General features: G+C 37.4%; 1 long non-coding RNA gene across 1 annotated transcript in view; it reads left to right on the forward strand.

Moving 5' to 3' along the window:
* LOC112530108 overlaps positions 1–11,459 on the forward strand; it is a 97,416-nt gene extending 85,957 nt beyond the window's left edge. Inside the window, exons 4-5 of the long non-coding RNA XR_005841270.2 lie at positions 8,233–8,298; positions 11,253–11,459. This is a non-coding gene — a long non-coding RNA (uncharacterized LOC112530108). The remainder of the gene's footprint in view (positions 1–8,232; positions 8,299–11,252) is intronic.
* Positions 11,460–11,856: the final 397 nt, after the last annotated feature.

Below are 11,856 nucleotides of genomic sequence, written 5' to 3' on the forward strand. Positions count from 1 at the left end.
TTTTGGGAAGATGGGATTTGTAGATGAGAAAGTTGATTTCCATTACATTGCTAAAGTGAATCATGGCAGTTAATTTAAACACTCATTACTTGTAGAAATAATGTTGATTTCAGTAAATATGTAAGTAATACCAGCTATGGAAGAAAACAGTGGAAATAGCACACTTGCAAATAATTGACTTTTGCTCTACTTTTCCTTTCTGTTTAGGGGAATAAGCAGGTGAGACCAAAGGACTCTGTACAGGCTGTTTTGTAGTCCTTCTGTGTAATCCTTGGTTTTGGAGTTGTATGTTATGGTTGCAAAAATTAATATTAAGTCCTTTTACTTTAAATACCTGAAATAATAAGGGAGAAAGACATCAGGAGGGATATGGAGAAAACAAATCAGCCCCGTGGATAGAGGTGGTGGTCTGTCCCTCTGTGTCCTGTCCTGCTGCACCTCCCAGTGCAGCTCCCACTTTAGAACATGGGAGTTAAAGGCGTGGGATGGAGGATCTGTCTGATAAGTTTACATGGACTCATCCTGTGAAAGAACTTGTAGTGAGTTTCAAATGGGTATTTTAATATACTTGTTAAACAATTTAGCCATGTTTTCTTCAGTTCTTCTAGATATTTATTCATTCAGTATTGCTATGTTGGTGGCCTTTGTTACAAGGAATCATGTTAATGGCTAATTACGCCAGGCAGTTTTATTTAACCTTCTGTAAAGCATATTTTATTTATATTAGCAGATCTGTTTGTAGAAGTCACATTTCACTCATTTTTGTAAGTGGTGACATTTATTTATAGCACAATCATATTCAAGTACAAATAATTGTTTTTAACCATCTGAATGTGGGTTTGTAATTTTTAACTCCTATTCAAAAGGGCTAGAATCTGATGACATCACTTCAGAATAGGTAAACACATCATCTGTGCAGGTGAGGAAACTAAATATCATGCTTTTATATTCACATGTGAAGGCAGCAGTTACTCCATCAATGAGACACAGGTTGATCTGGATCCCTCATTTGTGATCAGTTGCACATCATTGCCAGGCAGTTCACCTTGAAACACTTTATATTCTGGTTTAAATCCAGTTAATGCAGAATTATGTTGAGCAGAGTTCTCTAAAATTGAAAACAATTTATATTAATTAGTAAAAACAAACATATGCTTCATAGCTTTATGGAAATAGATATTTATCATTTTCAGCAAAGTATGTGTACATATTTCTCAGTAGAACATAACATGTCTTATATGATTATGACAGAAGGGGAGCTGAATGTAATAATATTATGAACACCACAGATGATGCTGTATAGAAATCAAGCAATATTTGTATGTCACCTAGTTATTGAGAGGGACTCTGACAGACTTGCACAGTGTGTGCTTTGCAGGTTGATTTCTTTGGCATACCAACTGTTAAGAGGTAGCCCGCGTTTGTCACTCACCGGAGGACTGACACACAGTGCCACAACCAAGTGTCTGACAGAGCGGGATGGAAATTCCTGCTGGATGACCAGGTGGCAAACATACATCTGCTGCACCAGCACAGCTGCCTCATGTAAATGACAGGCTCTGAATGAGCCAAACAGCACGGACTGCACTGTGCTTGTCGGTGTATGATCAGTCATCTTGTACATGCTAGGTCTTTAGCTGCATTCTGGGACGCTGAACAGCAAAGGTAATTGAAAAGAGGTAATGAGTGATAAGGGAGGTCCTGCAGCAGAGGGAGAAAATAAAAAAGCTCAGTTTGCTATTTTAGAAGTGTGATAGGAAGAGTATATGTGCACATTTCAGGAGTCTCTGGAGAGAAGGGAATGTGGCAGACAATTGAGAAATGGCAGAGGTGGGAAGTTTTCTCAAACATGGGGGAAGCAGGGACTGTGAGATGCTTGATTCTAGCCACAGGAATGTTGTGGAGTCAGGGCCTGTGCTAGAAAATCATGAATTGAAAATTCCTTGTTTAAAACTTTCATTGGATTCATGAATAAAAATACGTGGAGGTAAAAATGACTTGTCAGATATGCCAGTCACCTACGTCTGTGCTTCTTGAGGCCTGATTTTCCAGGAGTCAGGAGGTTCTAAGGATGCTAAATTGTCAAGGTGTTCTTAAGAGGAGACAATTGTCAAATGTGAGGAAGTGTCACAGGCATCCCCTGCAGGGTGCTCCTCCTGGGAGGCAGGCTGTGGAAGCTCCTGAAGGAAATGGTGATCCCAGTGTGTGTGGACTGGTGAGAATAAGAGGAAAGCAAAATCTGTCTGGTGTTACACTATTTGTAAGATTTGTTTGTTTTCTAATAAGTAATAATTTGTTTCTTGGAAGAAAGGATATGTAATTATGAAACTGTTGTGAAGGAAATTCCAGATGGTTATGAGATTAACAGATATGTTGGATACCCTGTGACCCTCAGTCTGATCTAAGACTAGGGGAATTTCATGAATAACTATCCTCTCCTAAAGGAGGTGTGGTGAATCAAAGCCTAACATGTGCCTGAAGAAACGTGGAGTTTCCTGAATAATTAAGATGGTCTTTAGCTGAGATCTGAGTTAGATTATTCGGTCATCATAAAAGCTGTTTTCAGTATTCCATACTTTTCAACAGATGGAAATTTATGTGAAAGTATGTATACATTTGAATGAGACAAGGCAAAAATACAGATTAATAAAAGCAAACTAGAACCCAAAGTGCATTTGCTTTTTCTCTTTCAAACTGAAATGCAACTGGACAACTGCTGAACATCTTGTCCTCTTTGAAGAATTTTTTTTCTCTTCTGCTAAGCTAGCTTAGTCAGGTTTCAAAAGATGTTACTGTGTTGTAATCACAGTTCTTGTTTAGTGCATAAATCTCACCCACAGGGTCTATAAATTGAGAAATTAGATTGATAAACTATGTAAGTGTTGTGATTTTGCAACAGTGCATCCATTAGAGAGGTTTGTTTTTTTATACTGTAAGCAAGAGAAGCTCATTTTGTTTTCCTCCCTTGCACGGAGGAATGGCAGTCTGGGGATGGACATGTGAATGTTAGCCGACTCTCGTACACCTCCAGGAATGTGAATGCACCGCCTGTTACTCTTGACAGACCTGAAACGTTCAGACACTTTTCACTGTTTCTTGCAGCCTTCGGGAAAACAAAGTCTCAGCAGTGTAATAGATTAGAGTAGGTGTAAGGTGTGTTTTTAAGCTGAGCTGTCTCTAAAAATAATCTTAAGATATGTGATTATTGCGCCGTTATTGTGCACAAATGAGGATGTACCTATGTATAGACATGATTTTCACTTGCTGCAACTAAAGACTATAAGGAGACTTAGTTCCTCTGCAAAGCACTTCAAGGTCTGCTAGTGAAAGCACTGTATAAGAGCTAGGTGTTATTAGCTTTTATTACTTTCTTCAAAAGACTGCCAAGGGCACCTAGGCTGTTGAATGGTGTGTCTTCTATTAGAGACTAGTAAAAATGCAAATAAATAACTAAAGCACTTTCAATGGGTTTAACTACTTTTATACATTTGAACAACATAATTCCTGATGGAAATGTTGATGAACTTCTATTTTAGCACCATTTGTTACTCTATGGAGAGGCTTAAATAATTGAGGTATGGTTTTTGAGTTTTTAATTAGATTTAGATAATTCATTTTGGAATGCATATCTGCTCAGGAAATCTGAAACTTGAAAGGGCATGGCTAATCAGATGCTCTAGCTTCAGCTACATGTGCAGCATGCAGTTCCACAAATGTCTAATTGCAGTAATTAGTATTCAAAAGTGATTGTGCAGTTTCTCAGTATCTTGATGGCTGTGTTTGTTTGCCTGAGTTCTTAGGTTATGCCATGTTGGATGATTTGAGGCACTCAAACAAGTGTAAGTAGTGCTGTATCTTCCATGCAGAACTGCTTAGGCTGAAGCATTGGAACCATACTAAGCTGAGCCCTACCACCTGCTGGACCTGTGGGATAAGGGGTGCAGAGCCAGTTCCCTTTGTGTCTGTGTCTGGCAGCCTTTAGCTAAGTCCAAGTTGCATTAGGAAATGGGAATTCCCTGGGAATTTCTTCTCTGGAGGATGATTTCAATCGGAGTGGCTTAAATCATAAACTTGCCAAGAGAATTAAGGAGAGGGGAAGACTGGCTACTTGTAGAGATTTCTCTTAGTTGGGAGTCTGCAGTCTAAGGAGTTCCGCCCTGCAGACATTCGGAGATTTCCAGCAGGAACTGCTGAGGAGCAAGGAGCTGATTTACAGCTGGAGCCGTTTTCCTCCCACGTAATATTGCTAGCAGGGCTTCTGCATCAACCAGAATGATGCTGCTCTTGGGAATTTCTGTTGCTGCTTTTTCTGTCGCCTAAAGGAACTGTTATCTATCACATTAAAATGTATTATAATTAGTTATAAACTAATTGCACCATTTTGTAGTAAGCACTAGAGTCTGGCTCCTAAACGCAGGGATAACAAAGAAAACTTTAGAGTAGGGCAGTGCTGCCAGCACTCAGTGGAGCCCGGGGCTCACTCTGTACACCAGGGGACACCCCCAGCCTACAGCCCAGGGCTGACATGTAGCTTTCATGTACAGTGTAAGTGAATGCGATGACAGAGTCAGTTCTCACTAGTAGGCAAGAAACTTCATAGTTTTCTCTGTGCAGACATTGTAAAAAAAGAAAAAAAAAAAAGAAAAAAAAGGTAAATTCTGGCTGATATTCATCAGTAATCTGCATATGATTTAGCAAGAATTTGAGTTTTTAAAAAATGGTAAAGAAGCAGCCTTACTGAATGCCACTGAGCTCTACAGCAATTACAGCATATTATGTATTATTAAATATTTAACCTGTGACATGAGAAACATAGAACTAATGGTAATTTTTTATGTCTATCTAGAAATTTAAGATCTAACAGTAATCAAATAAGTCAATCTTCACTGGGTATTTGCTTTAGTGTAGGATCTGTAAATACTGAGACATTAAAATCTGGAAAAGTAAGCACAGAAGAAATGTGTTCACAAGAAATACCAAGGGTTATAGACATACGTTTTTAACACGATATTATTTTGTATAGGGCACTTGTAGAGTTCATTTTCTGTTTGAGATACTTATATATTAAAGACTGTTATTGATATGTTTGCATAGCTGATGGCAGGGCTGAATTTGACCATAAATCCTAAGAAATGGGATTAAAGTTGCAATAAATCTGCAGAGGTTATATTTGCATTTAAGGTCAAGGCCAGAATATTTCACTGGTGAAGACACGTTGCGTGGCTACAGTCACATAAAAACTAGGTGACATTTTAGCTGAAGGAAGACATCTGTACATTAGGTCGTGTAGCTCTGCTGACATATGCCTTTGTTTTTAAATTCTTAGGATATCTGTACCAGGTAGTAGAACTTTATCTCCTGCGTTGGCACAGAAGAAAACTGCATTACATAAAAGCTCTTCTGATCTATTTGTCATTTACTGTCCCTGAAGAATGTAATATGTTGGATAATACTGGTATTATTAGTATGATGTCTTAAGCTTTAATGGAGAAAGTGCTCGGGTTCCATGTTACGGAAGACTATCTCCATGAGCATCGAGAATTAGAAGTGCATTAAAACTGCTAGTACAATGTTACCAGGCAGTGCATCAAATCGTACTGGATGTTTCTGTCAGTGTAGAGTTATGTGACTTCTTGCCAAAGCATGAGTGAGGGTGTAGCTCATTTACAATAGCAATTTGAGAACATATTTTATCCACCAAGACTGGATTTTCATAGTGCTAGCATTGATCCAGAATTCTTATGAAGCCTGTACTTCTTTTCTGCTTGCTAAGGAGACTGTCTATTTAGAGCAGAACTCCTCTTGCATTATAGACATGTACGGAAAATCATGAAGGGGATAATGGCTTGGGGTTGTTATTGAAGTACAGTTGGCATGGCTGCCTGGGGAAACCAAGGGTGTTACCTATCTAGACCTTGCACTACACTTGACTTAACCTTTATGTTAGTACAGCTTCACTCATGGATTGATTACAACATTTGCTATTCTTTTTTATTAATATATTTTAAAATATCCTACAAATAATTCTGAATGTGCCAAGATTTGGGCTACAGTTTAAAAAAAATTTAAAAGCAGGCTTTTAAGTTATATCCATATTACCCCTGACTATGGTACAACTAAGTATACAAATGCAAATGTCTGGTTAGTGAATTGCAGTTAAATGTACTTGGTGTCTGTGCACTGTTATTGAAACTGTTTACATAACAAACATGTATATACAGTAGTAAAATATAGTTACTAGAACTAAAACCCTCATCAGCTTGTCAAGACATACAACCTAGGGACACGAGAGAATAATTTTGGAATTGTAACCTTCTAAACTATATCTCTTAAATGTGCAATTTATCATTTAGAAGGGCTTTCCATCACAAGGCTGTTTTGTCACGGAGGTAATGATCTTGTGTATTCTGAAAGGATACAAATGAATTGTTCCATAGTTGTTGTGGAAATAGCTCTTTACTTAGCTTGAAAGCAGGGACAATGAAGGCTAGAATGGTGTAAGATTGTAATGAATCCTATCTATCTAATATCAATCTATCTTCATGACAACAGATGCAAACTTTGCAATCCTTCCGCTGGCATATAATGAATATGTTATATCGCTATGCTAACAAGCTTCCTCTGTGTTTTTGTGGTTTGCAAAATGCTATTGAGGACATGGAAGCTGCTTGTTCCTTTATTTCAAACTAGGAATGAGTATAAAACTGGATATGACTGAAAGCTTGTGCAGTAATGAGCTCCGCTTAGATTTGAATGAAGCTAGACCTCTTTTTGAAAGCTGTTTTCCATTTTTAAGTGGGTGATAATTAATGACATAGCTGAAAACATTAGCCAAATCAAGCTTTTAATTTTATCACGAATGGCACAATATAAACTATTTTGGAATTTAAAAATTATGGTCCATGTGTTCTTCACTCCAAATTCTGATGGCAGCTTTAAAAATGAGCAATCCATTTACTGTTAATGCAACAGGGCCAGCTTTATCCATCACATAATATCCAACAGCAGCCTGTTGGATTTATGTCAAATCCTAATTTTAAATTATGGCTCTTTTTTCTTTGAAAAACAGTTTCATATTGCATTCTCTTTCCTGGAGACGGCCGTATGGTTTTGGAGTATCGTACAATGTCACAAAAGCCTTGACAGCCAATGTCTGATCCTGTTCCAGAGATTTATGCCTGCCAACCTAATAAAGAACATGGACAATTATTTTTCTTTTAATCCCACTGGATTTCCCCAAGGAGCAAGAAAAAGGATTACTTCATTGCCTGGCATGTCAGGATTTTGTAATCCACTACTGCTGCTATTTCTGTTCTGGTGTTCAAATGGAGTTGGGAAAGCAAGTCTTGAAAGCTGTGCCTGCAGAGCTGCATGGGGTGTATATGTCAGTGCATAAAAAACACGTTCTAACATGCAGCCAGACCTAGTAAATTATTTTTTGTGTGTGTGTAAAAAAAATCTAGTGGAATAAAGTTTTCATTATATTTCATTAATTGAATGCATGCTTTTCCTGCATTCTAATGTCTAGGTTTGAAATACGTCATTACAAGGGCAAGTTTATGTGTGGTGCATGCAGCATATCATCTGTATCTACATGAACCCAACAGCTCACAAAACTAATATTAGTTACAAAGGAGAAGTTTTAAAAGTGTTCTAGAAAGAATAAATTCTGTGTTAGTGAAAGGTTGTTCAATGGTCTTTTTATTTTGAAATTTTGAGCAAAACCTTCACTATTTTTCTCATACGCCATTGTAAGCATTTTGCTTGAAGTCTGATTCCCAAAGTGAAGCTTGAAATATCAGTTCCAGAGAAGGCTGTTGAAATTTTACTTACTTTGATATCTAATAAGTAAGATCTGAGGACTTTTTGTCTGTGTGAGCACAGTCTATTGTGGTTACAAACACAGCTCACCTAGAAGCCCAATCAATTAGAGTAGATTCAGATGATCCGTTCCCTCTTTGGACAATCTGATAAAAGGGAAATCCAAGAAAAAAGAAACAATATTAATAAAAAAATAACCGTAGTTTTCTCACAAGATGTTCTTGATTTTGGAGAGATTTAGGCCTGCAGCCACCATTACAGGGTGACTCAGATTAATATGCCACTATACTGCATTGCGGTCTTTGGATTGCTTTAATATCTTTCACTTCAGAATTTTGGCATGCTGTGAAATACTGACTCATATTTCACAAGTACTGGATGAGGTAGATAAGCATTATCCTTATGTTACAGGTGGAGAAATTGAAGCATAGAGGGAAGAAATGCTGTCTGTGTTCATATGGCATGCCAGTGACAGAGGTAAGTCCAAAACTCAGAAGCAGTAACTAATGATTTAAAAGTAAAAGAGTGTATTGGTGGAGGCCACGGGTGGGAGCCTTCACAGTATTTTAGTGCTTCTACCTGGGCTCCTAACATGGAAAAGGGTGCTGTGAGGACAAGCCCCTGTGGGTATACTGCTTATGGGTATGCATGCTGTGTAAGTCTTGCTGCTGCTGCCTCAGATCAAGGGGAGCAGTGGCTCATTTGAACTGATCTGTAGTTATGAGTTTGTGGAATAGAAGCTCTGGTTTGTTTTTTTTTGGAAAAAGTGCTGAAAAGGAGGTTGTAGATACTGAGGTCTGTCATGACCTGCTGCTATGAATGGAAATAAAGGTAAGAAATGAGTGCTACCATGTTGTTTTTTTTTTTTTTCTACCATACTGAAGCCTTCTTTGAGCTGTTAAAAACAACCAAAAATGAGATACAATTATTGAGAAACAGGAATAATAAAACATCTTATTTATTTATGGACTGTGGAAATTTTTGCTGCTTACCTAAATTAAAAATTGAGGATCATTAAGAGTCATAGGAGTTCTGTTGCTGTTAGGAGATGAGGTTTGATTAGAAGCTGTAAGGTCTATTTGATCCTGATCAACTATGCCTGGTACTCTAGCTGCCACGTGGAAGAATTTTTTATTTGAGGCTTTTTCCACATTGTACTATAGAAAAGGAATGACCTAGTCTGACAGATAATAGCTGGAAATATGGCTTGCATTTGTTGGTACAGCCCTATTAAGTTAAACGAAGGTACTTCAGTATACATATGTTAACTGTCTTGCCCAATAATAATAAAGTAGTAAGGCGGTAAAGAAATGAAAGAGCCTCAGCACATTAAATGTAACTAGTTGTGCACCTGTTAATGACAAACAGCAGGGAGAATGCATCTCCACTGTATGTACTCTGTACCAAATAGTTCATTCAAATTGATATGTTTCTTCATTGTGTATCTCTCAGCTTAATATTTCACTATAAGGTATTAAAAAGAGTTTTTGATTAGGTCCTGTTTCTCAATCTCATCTCAGATTTATCACAGTTGTAGTATGCCCTAGAATCAGCTCATGAGGAGCAGTTACAGATAGATGTGAAACTATGCACTTCACAGGTATTGCATAGAAAACACTGCAGTCAGGAGACACCTTTTCATTTAGATTTATTTCAGAAATTCAACACTTCCTTTCCACAACTCTGTTATTTCTTAAAGCCAGTGTTGTTTTTTTCAAATACACCCTAAATCTTAATATTCACAAAAGGTTATAGAGTCAGATAATGACCAGACACCCCAAATAGGCTTAAAACTATTAGTGATCTGCCACCTGGTGGTCTGACCCATTTGAGCTGATGTACATCAAATTAACAGCAATGTAATTCTTCTGAAGTCAATGCCACTAATATGTTCCTTGTTAAAAAGCTTAGCATGGGGATTGCATAACACTCAATCTAAAGCTATGGTCATGCTATTCCAGGGTTACATATTATCCAGGACTGGAGTCATTTTAACTAGAATGAAGGAGATTGTTATGATTGAATAACTGTATTTCAGTTAAATACTTCAGGTGTATTTCATGCATAGTAGAGGCATAACTAAAATGATAGGTCAGGTGTTAGAACTGTACCAAAAGAGGTGCACAGTCTTGATACCTTCCTGAATTTGCATCTTTTAGGCAATCAAAAGATGGTAATTTGTGACATTTCCTCAAAAGAGAAACCTTGTTTATGTCATAAGATTCAAATACAGTAATAACAACAGAATTTGGCATCCATACTGACCATTGCACTATTTCTTCAAAAAATACCTTACAAATGTAGATAAATTAATCTTCCTAATGCCCATTAAGGTAGGCAAGTGCTGCCATGAGTTAAGTTAGGAGAAAGCCTTCTGGCCTGCAGTAAATAAAAATGTCACTAACGTTAAAAATATGGATATACAGTTGAGTAACTGGATACTGTAACTTGGAAATCAAAAAGCACCCGTATTTTCATTTGACTCTGCTCCAAATTAATGCTCTCCAAGATTTTAGTACAAAGGGTGTTGATGTTCTCTGTCTGTATAATTGTGAATCAGTGATGTCTACTTGCAATTGTGAAACCCAGAAAAGGTAATACAAATAAAAAATAATGAGTAAAGGTTAATTCTTAACATTTGGGTTTTTCACACAGAGAAGCAAGCCCCAAGGTTAAAGGTTTGGAAAGTTAGGGAAGGAAGATAGGAAAATTGCAGATAAATTCATGAGATAACTTCCAACTAAATAAATTATTAAACTGGATAACCAAATACACTTTTTGAGCAGAAAAATGTAAAAAATAGTGTTATAATATCTGCTTGTAATAATTGGCTATACTACCAACTTGCAACAAATCTGGAAGATATTTTGTGGTGCATGTAGTGGGCTAGGTGATCTTAGAGGCCTTTTCCAACCACAATGATTCTGTTATTTCATTGGAGCTGGACACCTGGCCTTGAACACCTCCAGGGACAGGGCATTCACAACCTCTCTGGGCAGCCTGTTCCACCCCCTCACCACTCTCTCTGTGAAGAACTTTCCCCTGATGCACTGCACCTTCAGCAAAGATGTTTTTTCATTCTCCGCATGGATACTTTCTCTTCTTCAAAGAAAGAAGATTAATATATAAACACGTGAAAGTTAATACATCCCTCTCTTGCAACTTCCTTTAGAATTTGGACTTGCACACATATTTCTCATAATTTCACAATCAGGAAGCAGCTAAAATCTGATGAGGCTGCCTCAAGTTTCTTGTCCTGGCCTCTGGGAATTCCACCAGCTTGAAGAAAGAGCAAATGAGAGAAGTAGGAATGGTAAGAGTCAATTGCACTAATTTTATCTGTCAATGAAGAAGAAGGAGGAAGAGATGCAAATGGAATATCCTGCACTCTGACACCGACTGTCAGAATGACTTCTTAACTTCTCCTGCAGGGGATTGCAAATGTTGTTGCCTGGACACCATGCTATCTTAGACTGAAGGAGCTCTCATCAGTTCCTAAATCAGTGCATTACAGCCAAATGTAAGTATAGGGATCTATCTTTCTTGACAATCTCCTTTATAATTCAATTTTGTTTCTCTGGTAGAGTTATCTATTTGGCATTTTTCAACAAATCATTTTTACAAATGTAGATAAAAATGACTAAGCAATTATTTTAGCACAATCATGTAGTCTCAATAAATTACTCAAACTGTCTCTTAAGAATCACTTTTCTCTTTCACTGATATCTCATTTTTTTTATATGCCAGAAAATTATTATACTGATTTTTAAACAGTGTGCATTTATCTTTTTTTCTACCTTAGCCTTTCCTGTCATGGATATCTCTTCATCGTCATTTTGTTGTCTCTTCTAACTCTTGGATATTTTATTCTTCCCCAGATCTTTCATTACCCTGAGTCTTTGCAAATTATAACCCATAAGTGTTGACCCTTTCTGTGTTTGTTGCTGTGAAATAGAAGCCTAGTGTGCCCATTAACTTTCCTTCATTTTCTGCTAACCTTTTCTGCTTTGCTTCATTTAAGTACTTCCCACATCA

This window comes from Gallus gallus, chromosome 20 (assembly GCF_016699485.2).
Source record: "Gallus gallus isolate bGalGal1 chromosome 20, bGalGal1.mat.broiler.GRCg7b, whole genome shotgun sequence".
In the NCBI taxonomy this organism is placed as follows: domain Eukaryota; kingdom Metazoa; phylum Chordata; class Aves; order Galliformes; family Phasianidae; genus Gallus; species Gallus gallus.